This window comes from Puma concolor, chromosome D1, assembly GCF_028749965.1.
Source record: "Puma concolor isolate L17-30 chromosome D1, mPumCon1.1.hap2, whole genome shotgun sequence".
In the NCBI taxonomy this organism is placed as follows: Eukaryota; Metazoa; Chordata; class Mammalia; order Carnivora; family Felidae; genus Puma; species Puma concolor.
In genome coordinates this window covers 27,539,236-27,560,780 of record NC_141676.1, presented here as the reverse complement: position 1 = coordinate 27,560,780, position 21,545 = coordinate 27,539,236, and the positions used below count along the sequence as shown (strand labels likewise).

The following is a 21,545-nucleotide window of genomic DNA, read 5'->3' as shown; positions in this document are numbered from 1 at the left end:
CTATGACAACCAAACCAAAATAGAGGGGGCGAGGCTGCCAGTGGGCGTGGAAGCGCATCGCTCCCCAGTGAATCATGCCTCGGTGAAGGGCGAGGTGCCTGCTCAGACAGCCCGACACTATTTCTGTTCTGCCTGTGCGAGAGCCGAAGGGTAAGAGGCAGGGTTCTTTGTGGAAGGGAGATGCGTGGAGAAGTACAGCCAGAAACATTCACAGACACCCCACACCCTCCCCCAAGCACTAAGGGGATGGTAGGTTGACTGGCTCTTTGGAGAGGACCCTGTCTGCTGCCTTCCCCTCAGTCCCTGTTGACCAGGCATCCACTCCCACGGCCAGCAGGTGTCAGGTGCTCTGGGCCATAAGAGACACATGGTCTTACTGAAAAAGTAAAAGAATTCTTTACTCAGTGTATCTTGCCTTCTACATATTTTTGTAAGACTCCTTGACTTTTTTTTCCCTGGGACCAAGTACAATGCAAGTAAGTTAACACGTTCTTCCAAACGAAGCACTGCACAGATATAAGGCAAACACCACGGGAACCTCCCATAGACTTGAGGACACAGTTGTCCTGCACGACACCATGGAAGAACAATTCAAGGACTTCTGTAGTAAAATGAGAGGTGGTCTACTGCAGAGTAAAACGGCAGTAGTTTGGGCGATACAGACAGATGGAAATGACTCCTGATGCTCGTAGTTCCGCCTCCGTTCACGGGAACTCAGCTGCCAGGGGAGGAGCAGCATTCCCCGGCCCGGCCCATTCTGAGGGCTCACGGGGCGTGGTATGCAGGACATTGGGGGACCTGAGTCCCCTCATCCCCCAGGCACCCTCCCCCCAAGAGGCTCGCCACCCAGCTGGGGAAGGGGAGGCTCCCATGAGAGAAGCAACAACACCGGTCAGTCTCACGTGGTGGTTCCGAGTCCAGGCCGCAGGGGCCTAGCAGAGGGAGAGGAGCCTGGCTTGGAGACTCAAGGAAGTGAACTGACAGGAAGGCCACCTGATACGGCACAGCTCCCAGGCCAGAACCCCATGACTCCACACCTGGGAGAGGGATGAGGAGGGCCAGGCAGGGGGCCAGATGCCCAGGCCCCTTCCTGAAACTTCATATTAACCCACTTCCTTTGGTCTGTTCCTCGAAGTAGCCACGTCTCTACTCTTGCTGGGACTGACTTCCCTTTAGGAGCAGGTACCTTTTGGGGTGTCTGGGCAGCTCATAATGACCACCGCTTAACTAGCCTGACTTAGTCACAGAGGGAGGGTGCCATGTGACAGCGTGACCCAGCCTCCACTGGACCACTGACCCCTTCCCAGAGAATTGGAAGAGGGATCTAGAAAGGTTCCTAAGATGTACCCTATCCCATCCCCAACTATGTTTACAAAAGAAGCCCACGGAAAAGAGGAAGGCAGAAAGAAGAAGGAGGGAGAAAAAGAGAGGGGTGCATCCTCCCGGACCCGGCTCTCAGCACATCCCAAGGCTCAGCTCTCCTGCCTTTGGGCCCTGCCTGCTTCCAAAAATCCTTCTCCTTTTCTATTTCTACCTTATTCTCAAATATGCTTCTTATAACTTGCAACCACAGGAGTCCTCCCTCATCTAGTGCCAGGGCCAGTGAAACTACCAGCGGGGCCAGAGGAGGCTGGGGGGTCTCCAGGAAGCCATAAGGTGACCAGACCTGGACACCTGGTCCTCTCCTGCCTGGTTCCAGGTGGTTATCACCCAGCCCACGGAGCTGACTCCAGCTTTACCGGCTCAGGGCTGACTCCATCCCTCCCACAGGAGAAGTGGGGCTCCCACGGCTGCCCATCAGCGGAAGAGCCTCCTATTAGTGCTGGCCCTGAGCTCCCTCCCCCACTTTCCAGCTAATGCCCATCCCTGCGCTGGGGAAGACTGGCCCCACTTATCTCCTCAGCATTTTTCCCGGATGACAGCAGGCTTGCCTGCTGCTAAACCAAACGCGCCGGCCCCCTCTGGGCCGGAAGCATCACTGCCACCGTCTCTCATCTCCTCACTTGCACCACAGCACATCAGAGGCCTGGGATTCTTCACTCCTTTCCTTCAGAAGGACTGGGAGCACCGCCCGTGACACAGCCACCGCCCCGGCCCAGGCCCCGCTGCACAGAAGCCAGCCTGGCTTACTGAAATAGCCACACTGACTCCAGTGGGGGCCACAGAGGAAGCAGAAAGCCCTGCCTATCTCAGCTTCTTCCTGCCTGGGAACCGTGCCCCTCCTCCCTCTCCCACCCACTGGACGGAGTTAACGGCTTTCTTTAATCTCCCAAAGAAGGGCCACTTCTTCGTATTCAGGGCACTTGGAACAAAACTGCCTTGTCTGGTCATCACCCCCTTGGGCATAAGGTGACCACACTCCCTCCTTCAACCCCCCTGCCCAACCCCCTTGGTGAAGTTCACCTGTCCTACCTTAGGTAGGTCATAAGGGCACGGCCCGTGTAGATGTGTATTTTCCCATGTGGTGTCGTAGTGGAGTGATAACAGCCACAGCTTAACAAATCATGTCTTAAATAACAAGAAAACGGGGCGCCTGGGTGGCGCAGTCGGTTAAGCGTCCGACTTCAGCCAGGTCACGATCTCACGGTCCGTGAGTTCGAGCCCCGCGTCAGGCTCTGGGCTGATGGCTCGGAGCCTGGAGCCTGTTTCCGATTCTGTGTCTCCCTCTCTCTCTGCCCCTCCCCCGTTCATGCTCTGTCTCTCTCTGTCCCAAAAATAAAAAAATAAAAAAATAAAAAATAAAAAAAACGTTGAAAAAAAAAAAATAACAAGAAATCACATGAGCACTCACGAAATGCCAGGTACTGAGCTGACTGCTTGGCAGACACAATCTCATTAAACCCTTACAACTACCCTATAAGCAATGGGTATGTTTTCCAGGCTACAGATGAGGAAGCTGAGGCTCCGAAAATCGAGGTCACCTCCCAAGTCCTATGGCTGGTGACTGACAGCCTAGATCAAATCCCCATTCCCCAAGCTAAACTTCCCCCCGTGACTATAAGCTCCCAAGGCCCCATTCCTTCTGACCTCAAAACGAAGAGAAGCTTCTATTACCAACTACGCCCTTACACTGGTATACAGTGGCACTGGTGAATATGGTGGCCACCAGCCATGTGTGGCTACTGAGAGCTTAAAGGAAAGCAATGGATATCGGGAATGAAATTTTTACTTTCATTTAGTTTTAATTAGTTTAAATTTAAACAGCCACATGTGGTTAGTGGCTATCATCCTGGACAACACAGACATAAAATCGTATTTTGTGCAAAGTACTTCCATATGTACCATATTCAATTTTCAGGCAAGTAAAGTTAACCCCTTTTACAGATGAAAAAATTGAAGTTCAGAGATTTGCTCAAGTTGAACCGAACACTTCACTCCAAGCTCTCGAACTATTTCCGTCACATGCCCTCTACTCAAACTTGACCTCTGACCTTAGGGCCAGGAGAGATGGTCTTGACTGAGCCCCACTCTGGCTCCACCATTCAACTGATACATCACTTTCTCACCTTCCCCTCCTCCATGCTGAGAAATAAGAGGGACAAATGTACATGGTAGAGGGTTCCAGAGAGCCTGGGGTATGCTCTCCTCAGACTAAAGGGACAGTGGTCAGGATTCAAGATCCTTCTAAACTCCTGAGTGGTTCCAAGTCACCCTTCTAAAAATGAGGAAAATGAGGCAGAAATTAGATAAATTCTTTACTTTGTCCACCAATCTTGTTCCAGGAGCCAAAATTGGGGGGGGGGGGATACATTGTGATCCCATGTACTGGCCTCAAGGACATTCCAATGCCTCAGTAAGTAAAACCCAACTCCTGATCATTTCCTTTAGGACCAATCCAATCCTCAGGACATTGCCACTCAGCCAAAATGGTATAATCCACTGGTTGGGCATTAAGTCCTTGCCAAACACCCTGGCACTCACCCAACACTCACTCCCATTCCCGTTTCTTTGTGAAACCCAACTGACGAGTCTCAGCTGTGATGCCCACACTACAGTCAGTTTATAATCATACACCTATACTACAGCCCGTTTATAATCTCCTGGGGTGGGCAGGGGGACATCTAGAAGCAGGAATAAATTACACGAGGAACAAATGGAAAACGTGAATTAATAAAACACAGACAGAAAATAAACCACTAGCCCAGCCACTAGTGACCAGTGCAATGTTATTTTTTTCCCTCTGGTCCCTGGTGAATGCCCCCGAATTCTGGGAAAGGCTCCCTTTCGCCTTCTGAGTCAGGCTTGAAGGAATACTGCAGTATTTTAGCCTTGGGTTTCTAGCAGAGAAACAAACCCGGTTTTGTCATATAATTTTCTGCACCTCCACTATAATAACACATCATTTGTGGATCTATGCTAAAGCAAACACCATATGGTGGCTGTGTAAAAAGCTGTCCGGGGTTCTGACCTTCGAGATGTAAGGGGTTTGTTTGGGAAAAGGAGGCTGAGTGGGGGGAGAATCAAGACGGTAATGAGACACGGTGTTGGTGTCGGCAACCTGTAACGGGTGACATTTGGAGGCTCAATGTTGGAAAACTAAGCTGGTGTCAGGTTCCAAACACTCGAGGCAAAATCGCCAGTAATTCCTTTTTTTTTTTCCTTCCCAAGTGAAAAATGTATCACGAAGTCTATTTTCTCAATGTCTTACCGCAACGCGCACACACACACACACACACACACACACACGTGCGTGCACTTACTCCAGTGGGGAGGGTACTAGGAGCCACGGGCTATCCAAGAGGAAAATTACATCTTGAAGCATCTGGCTGGCGAATTCTCTGTTTTGTGGGATGCCGTAGCTGTGCAGCTGCAAGAATGAGACAGAATTTGCCCTGTCTGCAGCCCCAGGTTTCTGGGGTTGCTCTGAATCTCTACCACAGCACAGCTCACTCAGATACAAGACCACTCAAAGTAGTCAAGTGCCTTCGCAGTAGCGTAGCTGCTTAAATACCAACTCAGTTAAGAAATTTTAAAATTCCAAATACTCTGGGTGCTTGGGTGTCTCAACTGGTTAAGCGTCCGACTCAGGTTTCGGTTCAAGTCATGATCTCACTTCATGAGTCTGAGCCCCATGTTGGGCTCCGCGCTGACGGCATGGAGCCTGCTTGGGATTCTCTCTCTCCTCTCTCTTTGCCCCTCCCTGGCTCACTTGCGCACATGTACGAGCTCACTCTCTCTCTCTCTCAAAACAGATAAATCAACCTTAACAGAATAAAATTCTAAATACACAAGAAAGCTGTTATTCCTCAGGCATGAAATGAGCCCCAAGAGTTAGCGTGGAGAGCAGCTGGTCCTGGAAGATGGTTTATGAAGAAGGGTCTTAAATTAAGGCTGACCTCTGAATCCTTACTTGAATAAGCAGAGTTCATTTGGAACACGTGTGGAGGACAACTGCTCCAGAGTGGATGGACACCCTTGGGTCCTCCCACGGGAGGGAGAAACTCAAAGGAAAACGAACCCGAGAGCGCTGGGTGCCTTCAGAAGACCTGGTTCTTAGGCATCAGAGAAGAGAAATGACCAGAGCAGTTAGAACGGATACTTCGTAAAAAGCAACTCGGAGCAACTAAGTGTCCAGGAGCCCGCTGGGACTCCAAGAGATGAGAAGAGTTTGGGACTAGAAGAGCCCACAACTAGAACTTTCTATAATGATGAAAATGTTCTGTATCTGTGCACTAATCACATTTTGGCTGTGGGCGCTTGATGTGTATGGCTCATGTGCCTGAGGAAATAAAATCTGAATTTTATTTCACATTAATTAAAATGTAAACTTAATTAGTCACAGGAGGCAAGTAGCTACCATACCAGACAACACAATAAAATCAAACTTCCCAATCACTGTTTATGAAAAAGCCCCCAAACCGTCTCCAGCAAAGCTCTCTGACAGTCACTCGTGTTCTTTTCAGAGAAGGAAAAGCTCAGCCACGCTCACATCTTTTAACACCAGGACAGCCAGCCACAAAACCCAGGTGGCCAACTCAGCAACAGCCACCTCCTAGCCAAATTGGGCCCTGAGGCATGACCCCAGAGGGGACATTCTCTACCCGAGGGTTACTGATCACCTGAAGCCACCAAATCCTCCCAAAGCACATCAGACCCATCGTGGGCCACGCTGCCTCACTTTCCCCAGTCAGCCCAGACTCCCTCTGAGGGGCAGGACCTGAACAGAGGCGGCGCCCTCAGCTACCTTTCAAGGCCTGCAGGCTGACTGCTCTAATGACACCCAAAACTCCACGGTCACAGAGCTCCCCTCAAAGCCCCAACACGTTTTGTCCTATAAAAATCTCAAGGTTAAAGATGAAGTCCCGTGGCATCCCTGTGGATTGCCATGTTGGCTTGTAAGTCTCCATCCCCCTTTTCAGCGGATATCGATTACACACCCCTCACAGGCCTTCCCTACAGCTCATTGAATAAGGAATAACACAAATTTCTTTCCCGCTTTATCATCATTAATTTTTTCCATTTAATCCTCATAGTGAGGGAGAGGCAGAGGGAGGAACCATCATACCTGTTTCATAGATGAGAAACATACACCTGTCAAGGGTTTACAGAGGTAGGGTTTATAGAGGTGGAGTTAATGACCCAGCAGAAGACTGAGGTCAACCTTCTGTTGCTGTGGCAAGTTACTTAGCCCCTCCGTGCTTCAGTGTCGTGTGTAAAATGGTAGTAACAATAGCCTTGTTAGGCTTGTTGTGAGCTAGAGTTTGCACATTGCTTACAACTGAGCCCAGCGCAGAGAAAGCTCTACAGAAATGTCTGTTCTTATTAAGAAGGCTGTGATGTGTATGTGTGGGGGGACGTGACTTTACGTTTATATGCCTCGTTGTGTAAACACGTGCATCACTGCTGTGCACGTTATCCTGTGCGTGAACAGTTTAACATAGGCTCAGCAAAGTCCAAGCCCTCAGTGTGCCTGCTATTGTCTTCTGTTATTGGCGTCAGGCTGGTTAGCATTTGGGTCTAACAGCCTCACGGGTCTCTCTATCCCAGCCGTCCTCTCTAGTGAGGTCCCCTGTGTCTGGCACCACCTTGGAGCCTAAACGAGAACGGGAGGGTCAGATTGTACAGCCGTGGTTTGAATTCGGTGTGGTGATTTCACGGCAGGAACCAGGTGGGTGAGATAAGAGAGGATGTGCAGCTGGCAACGCCTAAATTCCTAGAAGTAGTTTGGGAAATGGGCAAAAACTACCACAGAAACTTCCAAAAGATGAACGGAGTTCTGTTTGGGGGGAGGGCAGGATGTCAAATCCTCCGCAGCTCTGCTCCAGTCCTTCCCAGAAAGAAGCAAATACATTTCTTTCATCTGGGCATGTGCAAATTCAGCCTTCTGACATTTAGGCATCCGTGGGGTATCTCTGTCTCCTTCCATCCCTTTCAGCAGATGGGCTCTGGCCTTCAGCCTTACAAAATGCTGATTGGTTATATTCCTAAACATTCGAGTGTCACCAATCAATGCCTTTTCAGAACTGGTGGGGTCAGTCACAGGGTCATGTGCACCGCACCCTCGAAAGTTCAGCACCCCTAGGAAACCGTTGGTCAACGAATCCCCAGAGAGCTTCCCCAAAATGAACAACAACAACAACAACAACAACAACAAAGATCTCTGCTAAATGTAAGGCTTTGGAGAGATTGCTTTCGATGGTACTCCCGCCCAGGTGCAGAGTGGACGGAATCACAATCACCATCCGGCACTTCGAGGCGTCCCTGTGGAATCCCCGAGGCCCTGGGAGCTGATGAGGACCGTGGTCAAGTGGAACAGGGAGAAACAAGCCGAAGACCAAATGAGGCTTTTCCGAATCCAATAACCCATCTGATCCCAGCCGAGAAAGTACCTGCACTGGCAGGGTGGTGTGCCGCCTCCTGAATAATACATCCGCAACGTCCCAACTACTGATCATGGCACAATTCAACCAGGGGCCTCCCAAGAGGACACAGAGACACACACCGCAGTTCCGGGGCCGTCGTGAGGAGGCAGGAGAATCCCCAGACCAAGTGCCTCCCCCAGAACGCTGTCCGAAACCCTCCTATGCCTCTCTAGGGCCACCTCTACACTGGTAACAGGGGACTAACAGTTTTTCCAAATGGACCCCTGGCCCCGCACGTCCTCCCTGGAAGAATTCCGCGGCAGCTACTTATTTCTCGGGTTTTCCTAACCACTCTAACCCCACATTTTACAGACATTAAAACTGACACCCACGCAGACCAAGTGTCCTGTCCGAGGCCACACAAAAGGTGAAGGCAGAGCTGAGGGGACACTGAGGCTCTCAATTTCGACTCTAGCTTTCCTTCTTTCCTACTCCACAAGCCACATTTGTCCCAAATGCCTTTCCTACCCTGTGTGGACTCAGACCATCCTTTCATTGCTTTTTTTGTTTTATTATTTTTTTTTTAATGTTTATTTTTGAGAGAGAGAAAAAGAGAGAGAGAGAGAGCACGGGTGGGGGAAGGGCAGAGAGAGAGAGAGGGAGACACAATCTGAGGCAGGCAGGCTTCAGGCTGCGAGCTGTCCGCGGAGAGCCCGACATGGGGCTCGAATCCCCCAACCACGAGATCATGACCTGGGCAGGAGCCGGACACTCAGCCGACTGAGCCACCCAGGCGCCCCTCGGAGCACCCTTACATTTCAGTGATACTTCATACATATTCTGTCTCAGTCTCTCTCACACAGGTTCAATAACCCGAAAGATCTTCTGGAGGAAAGCTAGAAGTTAATGTGAAGACGGGAAACGCTGCCAGAACGTACAGCGCACTAGCTGTGGATGTGAAAAACCCAGACTGACCCGAGATAAAGATGCAGGTACCTCTTTGCTTTACAAAACGATTTCCGCAGGATTCCAGTAAGCGGCCTGTTTTTCTCATGCATTTGAAAGAAGATTTAACTTACAAAAAATCCTCCCCCCGTCCGCCAACCTGTTTGGGTTTATACCAATTGCATTGTGGGAAAAATGTACTTTTTTTTTTTCTGCTGCCGGATTTTTATTTCCAAGAAACCAAGGTGGTGATAAGGGGACAATGGTTATTGAGAATGATTAGATTCCCATTTTACAGATTAACAGAGAGGTCAGAGTAAAATTATAAACGCTGCAAGAAAGGAGGCCTCAGGAAACCTGAGGCTGATGGAGCCGTAATGAGTTAATCCACTTAGACCTCATGCATAATGGGCAGTAGGATAAATTTATAATTATCAGCATTTTCACTCTTTTAAAATGCTATCACACATTCTCCTCTGGCTTCCCCCACCCGAGACAGAGCCATTTTCACAGACTGGTGAATAAGCTGCATTCTTCTGGCTTTTAACAAACACCACACAGTGCTGTCTGTACCACCCCCCAAATTAAGTCAGGCTTCTTATAACACAGCTGCAGCTACTGGCTGCCTGCCTTCCTGGAGGCCAGCGCAACTTCCGACTTGGCAGGGCGGGCTCTGCTTTTCACGGACCCTTCCAGCCCCGAATACCACCACACCCCTGGGACGGTGAGCCCGGCACCCAACGAGAAGACGACGCAGACTCCCATCTGCATCGGAAAAGGCATGAGGACAGCCGTCCTCGCGACCTCGCTTTCGTAGAGAAGTAAACGGTCCAGAAACGCGGCAGGCTCTGTGCTGGGCACACAGTAGGTTCACAGTACGCGGCGGCACTGGTCAGGGCCAAGCACAGCATCTGTAGCTTCTGAGTAGCGTGGAAACACTTGTGGCAAGTCCTTTTCCGTCAATGCTCTCGCCACCTGTTTTTGGCGGCTGTTACTCCTTGAGCCGCGCAAGGGGCTTGTCCTCCCTCGAGCACTGAGCTGAGGGCTCCCTGCAGATGAGGGACCCGAGGCTCAGAAATAAGGGAAGCGGCCCAACGTCACACTGCTGTGTCACAGCCAAGACCTAGACCTCGGTCAGCCTGACTTTATTCTCGCTCTGTTCAGAGCCTTCGAAGGGGCCCAGACCCGGTGGAAGAGACAAGACAAAGGTAGGGTTGGAGATACGGTGCTTGCAACAAACAAAGCAAACAGGAGGCCCAGGGAAGGCGGTGGGCATCTTTCGATTATACCTCCGGCAACTATAAAATCTATCCCCGGCACACCCCCACACCCCCTCTCCAGTGATTTTTCTTCCTCCGTTAGCCTTGATAAATTACAAGGCCCCACGGCAGGGACTGTTTCTTCCTCTCAGCTTTGTTTGGAGCATTGTCCTAGCAAGGCTCAAATAAAGGGCCATTATTAATGGTGACAATAATGCGATACTGTTTTCTCAAGGGCCTCCGCAAGGGCTTGCCAGACCAACGCCATGCTCCTTCCTGCCGGCTTTCACGGGTGGTTTTCACCTGTGAACCCGCCGCAGCCGGGGCGGGGGCTGCTACCCAGCACTGCCCTCCACCTGGTGTTGCCTACACTCCATCTCTTTAGCTTCTCAAGGGCCCTGAGTATTGGACAGGGGAAACAGGGCCCAATACGGCACCTCAGAGGGCCTGCAGAGGACGAGCAAGGCAGCCCCGGGGACAAAACGGCCAAGGAGATAATGCGGCCCAGCTTTGTTTTGAACGGAGCTCACTTGCAGCCCAGGGCTGGGGGAGAAACAGCTCTGGGCACTGGTTCAGCATCAGGAGTGCTTCGAGGGCGGCTCTGGTTTTCATTAGGCACTCTGGGCCTGTGGAAGCTGTGACAGGCTACGGGTTCATCTCTTGAGAAACGCTGCTTGTGATGAACGAGGGGACTCAGAAGGAAGCCAGAGTGTGCTTGGGCTCATGTGCAGGGGGCCATGTGCACAAGTGTCTGCACGGGAGCCAGGCGCATCCTTCACTTTCCCGAGCTTTGGGCTCTGGCTAGAAATTCCTTAATAAAGGCTCGGTGGGGGGAGTAAAAGGCTTCTTTGGCAACAAAAGCAATCATCAGGATGGAGCAGGGTGGATGTGGGGGGGAGGTGGGGTTTCAACCCTAAGTTCTTTTGCAGGTTCGCAGCTTTTAATTAGCACATCTCTGGGGACAGAGTCCTCACCTCTACCCCCACGCTTATAAACGGCAGGTCTGCTCTTGCTTTACTTTTACTGTCACCCGTGATGGGCCCAGGTAACCAAAGGAGCTCTTTCTCGAGCCTCTCATACAGATGGCTGACCAGTTCTCAGAGAGGCTACAACAGCAGGCAGATGCAGAATGCACCTGTATGGGTCTGGCGTACTCCCGTCATGCACCAGGAGATAATGAGCTCTGCTCTGGACAGAGCTCACAGCCAGGCCCAATGGGGAAACAAAGACCAGGAGCCCAGACCTGCCCCCCAGGAGCTCTTTCCTCCAAGTCCAAAGTGCAAGAGCATGCTCAGAAACTAGAGGCACGTGGGACACACACAATACCACCACCCTGCTCCACCCCTGCCCTCCTGCTGACAACTGCTGGGGACTTGGAAGGGAGAATACGAAAGCCCCTGCTAACAAGGGGGTCGTGGGGGTGCTGTGCTCCCAGGCAGCTCTCCTTTCCTCACTGACATCTTTATGGAATCTGCCTTTTGACTGGCTTTGCTCTATAAGATCAATGGTCTGACAGAGAAAGTTTCCACCATCTTCTCTGAGGGAAGCACCTAGGCCTTACCAGTCTTCTCCAGCAGGACCAAAAGGGAGTATCAGCCCCATCAGAAAGGTCTCCAAGCCCTCCTGATCTTTTAGCAGCAGCTTGGAGAGGAGCACTGGATGGGGAGCACAGTGGGCACGGAGCCACAGGCTAGGATTCTAACCTGGACTCTCCCACAGTACATTTTTTTTTTTTTTTTTTTTTAGCTGTCTCAGTCTTGATTTCTTCCTCTGTGAAACAAGAACTTCCATTTATGCCACCTCCATGATTAAATGGTAGCACGTCAGGAGCACACGTGGACCAGGGCTCTTTCCCCAGGACTGTGGACAGGAAGAGGCAAGATCCGAGGTCTGGATACATCTCTGCATTATGCTGGTGAAGCTAGTGGACTGGTGCCCTTGGAAATCATACTCAATAACCCTAATCTATGGGATTTTGCCCAGCTACTCTAGGGGAGATCTTTCAAACTCGTTCAGAAAATCATCTTGTTTGACATTTCACTGCCAACGGTTAGTTGGGTTGGTCACTTTTTCTGCCTCTTTTGGTTTTCCACCTGATGCTGATCAAAGAAACCAAACAGAGCCTCAAAGCAAACAGCCAGCTACCATGCTCTCCCTGAATAGGACCGGTGGTGGATGTCATGGACTGGCCCTTTGGGACACGGAACTGCTGGAAGTGTGTCCCAGGACTCTTGCCCTGGTTCCTTCATCCCTAGAATAAGATGCTTGGCTTTGCTTTCCTGTAAATGTTCTTCTAGCCTAAGATTTCATAATCCTTCCATCTTTCAACGTCCTTCGTCACCAGAAGCGGGGGACTGTAATCCAGTGCAAAAGGTCACAAATGAGGAGATACACATTGCAGAGCCAGCTTCTTCCACAGATAACTCAGCACTCCACCAAAGTGAAAGCACTTACTTTCTTATGACTCAGTTGCTTTATCTAAGGACAAAGGAAAGGGCAATCAGGCCTATCCTTCTGAATGGAGACGTAGGGATAAAGGAAGGAACAGAAGCCGATGCAACCGGTTTCAGAGGCAGTCTTTTACAGTCCTTAAAACCTGAGCAGTATAAACGGCCCACACATTCACTTTCCGCTCTCCTCTCTAGCAGAAAGAGGAGGGGTCTGGGGAAAGGCTGCACCAGCATTTCTACAGTCTACAAAGTCTCCAAGGTCTCCAAGCAGACCTAGCAGCAAAAGGAAAATGCCCTTTTTTGAGCAAGGAGGAGAGAGCACTGATCAGGAGGTGCTGAGGCCTGGGATGGAGTCCCACCTCTACCATGAATTCATCATACGACTCTGAAGGACGTCACATCCCTGCCTGAGCCCCATTTCCTCATCTGGGAGCTTGACCTAGCCTACTGGAGTGTTCCCTTCTAGCTGACACCGTGTGCTCCTCCTATCAAGCAGGAAAACAGTAGTGTGTCTTGTTATTTCTGAGCAAAGGCCCTAATTGTTCTCTACAGCATGAACTCCTCTATCTAAAAACCACAACCTCTGCGTCCCTCCCTCCCCCTGCCACCCCCTTCCTCTGAGATCCGCAAGACTGTTACAGAATATTCATTTATTTTTCTTCAGTGCTTGGGCTGAAGACTCTGATGACTAAGCCATTGAATTTTAATATGCTACTGTGCTCCCCGGAGGATTCCTTCATTTCCCAGCTCCCACCTCCCCTGCCCCCTGCGCCCTCTGTGGACATGTGGTAGTCGTTAGGAACAGTTTGATGAAGTTGAGGTTTGCAGAGTAGAGAGACGGGGGAGGGCTGGTGGTGAGGCATGATAAACGGACACAACAGGCCAGAGAGCCACTCAAAAAATAAACATAAAGCTCCTTTTGAGTGAGCCCACTAAAAACAGACTCCAAAAAACCTTCCCCCCTCCCTGTGTGTGTGTGTGTGTGTGTGTATGGGGGGGGGGTAGGAGAGGGGAGTTCTCCCCATGTAAATGAACACTGCTCAGAGAAAGAAACAATTCTCTTTACTGGCAGCAAGCAGAAGAGCACATCGGGGCGCCGCCAGCCATATGTCACGAATGCTGAGTCCTCCAAAGCCGAGGCTGGCCATCCAACTCTCGGGCCCTCAGGACCGCCAGCCAATGCTGGCAGAATTCCACGAAGGAACCTGGGTCACCACGTCCCTGGCCAAGAACACCCCATTTGAGCTCAGTCTTGCTGACAGTCCCAGAGGACTGCCTTAAATTCTCTTTCCTGGATCCCAATCCCAGCCTCTTGCCCATCCCAGTGGCCTTACTCTGTCTCTCTGTCTCCCACAGCCTACATTTCCATCCATGCAGTTAAAAAACCTGAGCTGTGAGCTCTGAACACAAACTGGGTAGCACTCACACCAAAAGAACCACTGTGAATATGCAGAGGCACAGGAACGATTTTGTGGTTGTAAGAAAAGCAACATTTTTTTTTTTTTTTTTTTTTAGAGATGCGTATTACAGCAGGAAGGGATAAAATGATGCACGGGATGGGATGACGCTTTCAAATACTAAAACAAACACAAGGTCAAACACAGGTGAATGGGGCAGAATCACAGTAACTGCTGAGTCTGGGGAATGGGTATGTCGGAGTTCTTCACACAACTCTTTCCACTTGTCTGTATGTTCGAAAATATTCATAATAAAGAACAAAACAATCTTAAGGTGCCAGACTTCCATTGGTAACAATTTCACTTGCAACCCAAGTTTCTTCACAAGTCTGTGAGCTGGGAGCGTTATAGGAATCGCCTCAGTGCAGAGAAGCACAGCATCTCACAAGCTGTTGGTGCTGATGTCACTTGTTTGTTACCCAGGAGCTTGGGCAACCGGATGCTACCTAAGAAGGAAGCATCGATGTTCTTATGCTTTCCAGGAGGCCACTGGAGACTCCGCTGGTTAAATAAATCACCTTCCGTGCTGGGGTTTTTATTTGGGGTATCTCCCCAAGGATCTCTTAGGCACACTCTTCAGAGGCGCTGTAAGATGGCTAAGAAAATTGAGTTTACTCCTCTCCCATGACCTCACAATTGTAAATGATACACGGCTGTCTGTAAAACATGCCCCCCAACCCCATTTTTTAAAAAAAGTGGCTGACTGAATTTTCCTCTTGCACACGTGAGAGCTCAAGCAAACAAGTTCACACGACCACAGCAGAGAGATACTCTGCGCTGCTTCTGGAACGAAGAGGCGGAGGCGCCATCACGCCCTGCCCGGGAGGACGCCGCGCGCCAGCTGCGGAACGCCGTTCCCCGGACAACCCACCGCGGCAGCCCGGAACCGGAAGGCCTGGGCTGGAGTGCTGCTCCGCCACCGGCCCAAACCTCGGGCGGCTCCCTGAAGCCTCCCGCGCCTCATCCGCCTCATGTGCGGAACAGGGTTACACCAAGCGCCTTGAAGGGCACCAGAAGGCTGCCCCAGGGCGGGCGAGCTGCCCCGATGGTTTCCTAGGGCCGCTGTAAGAAGATGCCACAGACGGGGCGTCTTCAAAGAACAGAAGTGTATTATCTTACACTTCCGGACTGCAGGCCCGAGATCAAGGTGTGAGCAGGACCGCCCTTTCTCCGGGTAGAATCCTCTCTTCTTCTCTCCAGTAGTGGCTGCCAATCCTTGGCACTCCTTGGCCTAGAGACGAGGCCCTCCAATCTCGGCCTCCGCTGCCACATGGTGCTTCGTGTTCAAACTTCCTTCTTCTGCTGCTCCTGTTGGACTAGACGCCCACCCTACTCTATTAGGACCTTGGCCCACTTAACTAATTACATCAGCAGCCACCCTGTTTCCCAATAACGTCACATCCTGAGGTACCGGGGGCTAGAATTTCAACACGTCTTTTGGAGGACACCGCTCGGCCGTGACACACTCTTGTAGGCTTATCGGAGTGGTGGCTGCCCTCTGTGCCTCCTGTCAGTCTGTGGCTGAGGGGAGGAAACTGCCCACCAGGCCTGTTCGGTGGTTAATATGCTGGAGAAGTGCCCACGGTGACAGGAACAGCTTCTTCTCTTGCGGTTTTTCCTAAAAGGGGGATTGGTTTTATGAAAAATGCTGTGGTTTTCATCAGGAAGTGCCCCTAGCTAGAGCCCGCGGGATGGAGCATTGCTCCAGCGGCAGTTAAACTGAGAGAAATTTTTGGCTTTGTCAGGAAGGGCAGATTTGCTGTGGGCCACAGAGGATGTGCTTGTATGGTTGTGTACAGTACTCCGTGGGCCACCTATTTGCAACAGCACCTAAGTCTGGATGATAGAAGAAACGAAGGAAAAAGAAGCGGGGGACTGAGTCCCTATCCTTCCATGTTCTTCCCTAGAGGTTGGTTAAGTTTTTACGGTCAAAGTTTCAGATAGTAAATATTTTATGCTTTGGGGGCCATCTGGTCTCTGTCACAACTACCCAACTTTGTCATTATGTCGTGAAAGCAGCCATAGGCAATACATAAACAAATGGGCGTGGCTGTGTTCTAATGAAACTTTACAGACACTGAAATCTGAACTCCATAGAAATTGTATGCACCATTAAACGTTATTTGCCTTTTATGGCTTTTCAACCGTTTCGAACGTAAAAAACATTCTTAGGGGGCAGGATGCATCCCATGGCCTCAGCTTGCTGACCCCTGACCTTCACGCTGCCAGATATCAGAAGTTGCGTGTTCTCCCACAGCACACGACTGCTGTCCTACGACCTGGTTCTTCAATACAACTTTACACTTCATAGCATGTTTTCAGAGGATCATGTAACCTGATCCTCTTATTCACCTTACTGGTGGCACACTAGACATTATCCCCATCTTACAGATGAGAAAACAGAGACTCCATTAAGTCCAATGCTTGGTTAGCGAGTGGTAAAGCCAGACTGAAATGTACGTCTTCTGACTCCTTGTCTGGCACCCCAGCTAATACTCCACATCACCCAAATGGACTCCAAGCCAGCTACCCGCCACAGATGTACCTATTGCGTCCACAACTCCCTGACTCAGCATTTGTCATCTTCCCGATCACTTGTTAAGGAATTCTGCCACAACTGGGGTGTTGGTGCAGAGCGGAGAACTCTCGTCTAGAATCCCAGCTTCCTGACCAAGAAGACCAGGTGTAACGCTGACCTCAGAGAAAGATGGACGTTGAGCAGTTCTCACTGCACCTGCTGCACCCACGCACAGTAAGGAACAGAGTCTGGGGCCCAACCAATTAGCTCCTGATGCATCTAATCGGCTACACCTTTGAAGACAGTGTTCTTTCTTCATCTATATCAGGAGTTGACAACAAGATGCTTATGGCGTCAGGCATGCAAGATGAATGAATGAAGTTTGGGGGGGGGGCGTGGAGGCCTATAGCAAATTGGAGAACATCTGCTGCATCTAAAGGGGGCAGATGCTACTCAGCTTTAGCCAACTGTTGCCAGATCAGGAAATCCCTGAATTTTAAATGATAGCATAAGAATTTTGTTTTAAAGAAGTAACAGGCCCAAAGATACCCACAGGTCACTGTGTGAAGCCTTGGCCCTGAAGCCTGTCTCTAAACTTTAGGCAGGTGATAGATACCACCTTGTAGTATACAGAGTTGACTCTCTTTCCTGAAAACACTCATTATGGCAGCCAAAGGTGTGGGTGGGTGGGTTTTTAGAGAGGAGACAAGGAAACAAGCAGCCACATGACCCTGAATAGAGCAGTACAAGGGGGGGAAAAAAAAGGCTTGGTGTTTGGAAGTAGATGAACACTGTATTATTCAAGACAGGTTCAGCCTGGGGCAGAAATAGAAAAAAAGTCCTTGCCATGTCCCTATTCAGACTAAATTGAACTTGATGGTATCCTGTCACAAGACACCTTTGATGGAAATGAAGATGATAATCACTGATGCCATCCAGCATGGTGATTGATAATGTTCTCTCTTCCAAATCTCAACAGTGTCCTTGAATCCCAGCAAGGTGCCTGGCTTGGGCCCAACATCCAGACTCTGGATCCAGAGGAAGGAGCCCTAGGCTCAGTGGGTACCCCTGCTCCCAGTTTACACCCCGTAAATACTTATAACTTGCCTTTTGCACCATGACCCATTATATGCTCCTTGATGGAGAACCATGTTGTGCTCGTCCTTTGAAACCCTGGCATCCTCTGTGCCAAAGCTCAGCAGAGGATTCGACCGGCTAATGCAATACTGTGTGTGGTACCCAGCAGGCCTCAGTGTTTGCTGAGCCAGCACGGGGAAATCAGCACTTAAGGAACATCCATGCACCAGGTGCTTTATCCCACTTGATGTTTGTAATAAAACCAGGAGGCACTGTTATTATTCCCCTTGTACAGATAAAACAAAACTTTTAAAAACCAGCTCTAGCAGTTTAAGCAACTTCCTTAAGATAAAAAATATGATGAGAAGTCAAGCTAGGATTTGAACGCAGGTCTGACCCCAAACTCCACTCTTTCACTGGGATGTGAGAAACACTTGCAGTACAGCCCCGAGGACACTCCTCCAAGGGCCACCGAGCTTGTGCGGCAAGCATGTCCTTCAAGGAAGGGAGCTACCAAGAGGAGCAGTGGGGAAGGCAAAGAAATGATGGCAGTTGACTGGTTCAGTTCCTTCTTGGGTCTGCCGTGGACTGAACAGGGGCCAGGGGAGCCTGTCACCTGGGGAGCTTGAGTGGAACCTGACACAGAGTTAGTTCCCATATTACATGCCTTCTAAATCTTCCTACTTCCAAAGATGCATTCTGAATTCATGCTCTGGAGTCAGGAAGACCCAGTGGCCTCACGACTTCCTGTTGACTTTATATGACTGTTCCCTCATCTGTAACTGAAGGTGTTTGGCTTTTTTTTTTTAATTTTTTATTTTACAGAGAGAGAGAGTGAGGGAGAGTGTGAGTGGGGGAAAGGGGCCGAGGGAGAGGGGGAGAGGGGGAGAGAGGGAGAGGGAGTGGGAGAGGGAGAGGGGGAGAGGGAGAGAGAGGGAGAGAGAGGGAGAGAGAGAGAGAGAGAGAGAGAGAGAGAGAGAGAGAGAGAATCTTAAGCAGGCTCCACACTCAGTGTAGATCCTGACCCTATGACCCTGGGATCACGACCTGAGCCAAAATCAAGAGTCAGATGCTCAACCAACTGAGCCACCCAGGTGTCCCTGGAACTGAAGGTGGTAGGGCACCCGCACCTCCTTGGGTTGCTGGGAGGATGAAATAAAATAGTGACTGTAAAGTGCTTAGCACATTGCTTGGCATACAATCAGAATTCAATACAATGTTGGCAGTGGTTTGTTTGTTTGTTGGAACCTTTAATTGTGAAATACTTATAGATTCAAAGGAAGCAGCAAAAACTGTACAGAAAGGTCCTGTGTATCCTTCACCCAATTCCTGTAGATGGTTACATCTTATATAACTATATAGTATGACAGCAAAACTAGGAAATGGACATTGGAATAATGCGTAGGTATAGTTCTATGCCATTTTATCACATGTGCCTGTGGTTTATTTTTATTTTTATTTTTTTAATGTTTATTTTTTAATTTTTTTAATGTTTATTAATTTTTTGAGAGAGAGATTGACAGAGTGTGAGCAGGGGAAGGGCAGAGACAGAGAGAGGAAGACACAGAATCAGAAGCGGGCTCCAGGCTCTGAGCTGTCAGCACAGGGCCCGACGCGGGGCTCAAACCCACGAACCGTGAGATCATGACCTGAACCGAAGTCAGACGCTCAACCAACTGAGCCACCCAGGCGCCCCTAAGGTTTATTTATTTTTGAGAGAGACAGAGAGAGGGAGACAGAGTGCAAGCGGGGGAAGGACAGAGAGAGAGGAAGACATAGAACCTAAAGCAGGTTCCCGGCTCCGAGCTGTCAACACAGAGCCCAACCCGGGGCTCGAACTCACAGATGGTGAGATCAGGACCTAAGCCGAAGTTGGATGCTTACCTGACTGAGCCACCGAGGTGCCCCTGTGGTGTATTTTTAGGATTAAAACCATTTTATAATTTATAACTACCATGAGAGGCAGTACAGAGCTGTGGTAAAGTGTGCAGCTTCTAATTCCAGGCTGTCTGGGTTCTACAACCCATTACCGGCGGTGGGAACTTCAGCAAGGTACTTAACTGCTCTGTGCCCTAGTCCCCTTATCTGTAAAAGGGGGACAACAATAATAGAACTTCTCCAGCAGGACTATTAGGATTGAATAATTTAATACGTGTAAAGTGCTTAAATAGTCCTAGGTATGCACTCAAGAAAATACTCCATGAATTTTAGCTATTATTATGTTCACAGTTTTTATTCTTCCTGGGAGCCAGGAAGAGAGAGGAGAGAATAATTTCAGGCTGACTCTCTCTGTCATGGACCTCAGACCTCTCTTCTCCTTTGGTCAGGATGCTTTACAGAAGTGAGCCAAGGAAATACCAGGCATCCACTTTTGTTGCTGTTTTGTTTTGGAATAAACTCTTGTTGCACTCTGGAGGAAACTCAGACAGTCTAGGCTTGAGCCTGCTTTTGGAAGGCTCGGGGCCTCTGTTGTGGAACCTTGCTGTTTTGGAAGAACAGGGGCAGAGCTAGCTGGCTGGCTCTGCTGGCCTCACTCCCTCACATAGGCCAGCGCTTGACCCCAGATAACAGTATCCCAGAACACTCATGCTTTCCCTGAAAGACTCCTCCATCCATCTGAATGGTGGCCTTCTGGATGGACTTCCCGGCGGAGCAAAATTAGCAAACCTCAGAGGAGGTGGATGCAAAAGGAACCCATCGTCACGATGGGCCCATGGGAGAAGAACCAATGAAGTCTGGCTTCAGAGTTCCTAAGACCGTACATCTGCTTATGCAGCAGCGTCGGAGCAACGATGTAGCTAAGAGGAAGGAAATCAGACACCGGCAGCTAGCTGCATGAAGGGCATCACCCCCCAAAGCAGGCTGTTGCTATGGGAGAAGGGATAACAATCATTGTGCTAACAGGTACCATGTATAAAGCACTTACTTTGTCTTAGACAAACTCAATTGTCAGACCAGCTTTAAGATGTGGTAACACCACCCCATCCTACAGCAAAAGAATAGAAGGTGGGAGAGGTCGTCACAGCTAATAAGCCGCAGAGCCAGGATTTGAACCCAGGCTCAGGCACTCCCACATTGGGGCTCTTAGCCGCCAGGCTGCAGTCCCTGCCCCACGACCACAGTCCCTGTAGGCTGGGCTCTCATTTTGTTCTTTATTAATGTCATGACACATGTGGTTGGCTCAGTTCTGGTTGCAGCCCTTCTAGTATGGTCTTATGCATCCCTGCATTAGGCAGTGGATTGGAATGGCTTCTTTATATCAACAAAACCTAGCTCATGTCAGCTGGATAACATTAAAAATAAAAGACAGGTTTTTGTTTGTTTTATTTTCTGGCTTTTTTTTTTTGGTCAAGCAGGTCTCACTGTGTTTCATCTGGAAGGTAAAAGGTCAGACCAGTGGATTTGCAGAACCCCACTGAAATGGGATCCTACTAGATACATGGGTCAGGCCGCATTGGCTCGCCCTGGCACGATACTGGGCAAACGCACCTTGAAAATCCCGGGTGCGTTACGGCCCTGGAAACATCTCCTGCTCTCCCACTTCCAGCCTGCTCTCGTCCTCAGTCAGAGGCTGCGAGTCATTCCAGACAATGTGGGGGGATGACGTCAGCAGGGAGAACTGGACCAGCGGCCTTGACCGTCTGACTCCTGCCTGGGGCCCCAGTCCTGGGGCTGCTGAGCCTCACAGAGGGGACGGACATCTCCAGGCGGTGATGAGTCACCTGAGCAACATGCGGGCCAGGCCGGCTCGAGATCCCTCATTCCCCTGCCTGAGCCTTGAGCGTCAGCGAACTAAACAAACCGTGGGGGCCGAATACGCCACACGCTGATGCCCTCACCTCAAAACCCAACCGGAAAATCAGATTCCATCATTTGGAATCTATTTAGCTTGGATCCATGACAGCATTCCTTACTCAAGACCTGAGTCGGAACAGGGCCGGAACCCACAGGCTAAGGCTCTGCTAAGGAGTGTCAGACTTGCAGGCGTGGTCCGCCTCACCCTCTTGGAGTCAGGGCTGTAACCTATGGCAAATGGA

General features: G+C 50.1%; 1 protein-coding gene and 1 long non-coding RNA gene across 2 annotated transcripts in view; one reads left to right on the top strand and one right to left on the bottom strand.

Moving 5' to 3' along the window:
- Positions 1 to 21,545, bottom strand: part of ABTB2 (ankyrin repeat and BTB domain containing 2) — a 175,707-nt gene that overhangs the window by 83,502 nt on the left and 70,660 nt on the right. The gene's annotated exons all lie outside the window — the stretch shown is intronic.
- On the top strand, positions 14,750 to 17,827 carry LOC147576559 (uncharacterized). The gene is made up of 2 exons (XR_015240918.1): positions 14,750 to 15,822; positions 16,517 to 17,827. It is a non-coding gene; the product is annotated as an uncharacterized LOC147576559 (long non-coding RNA).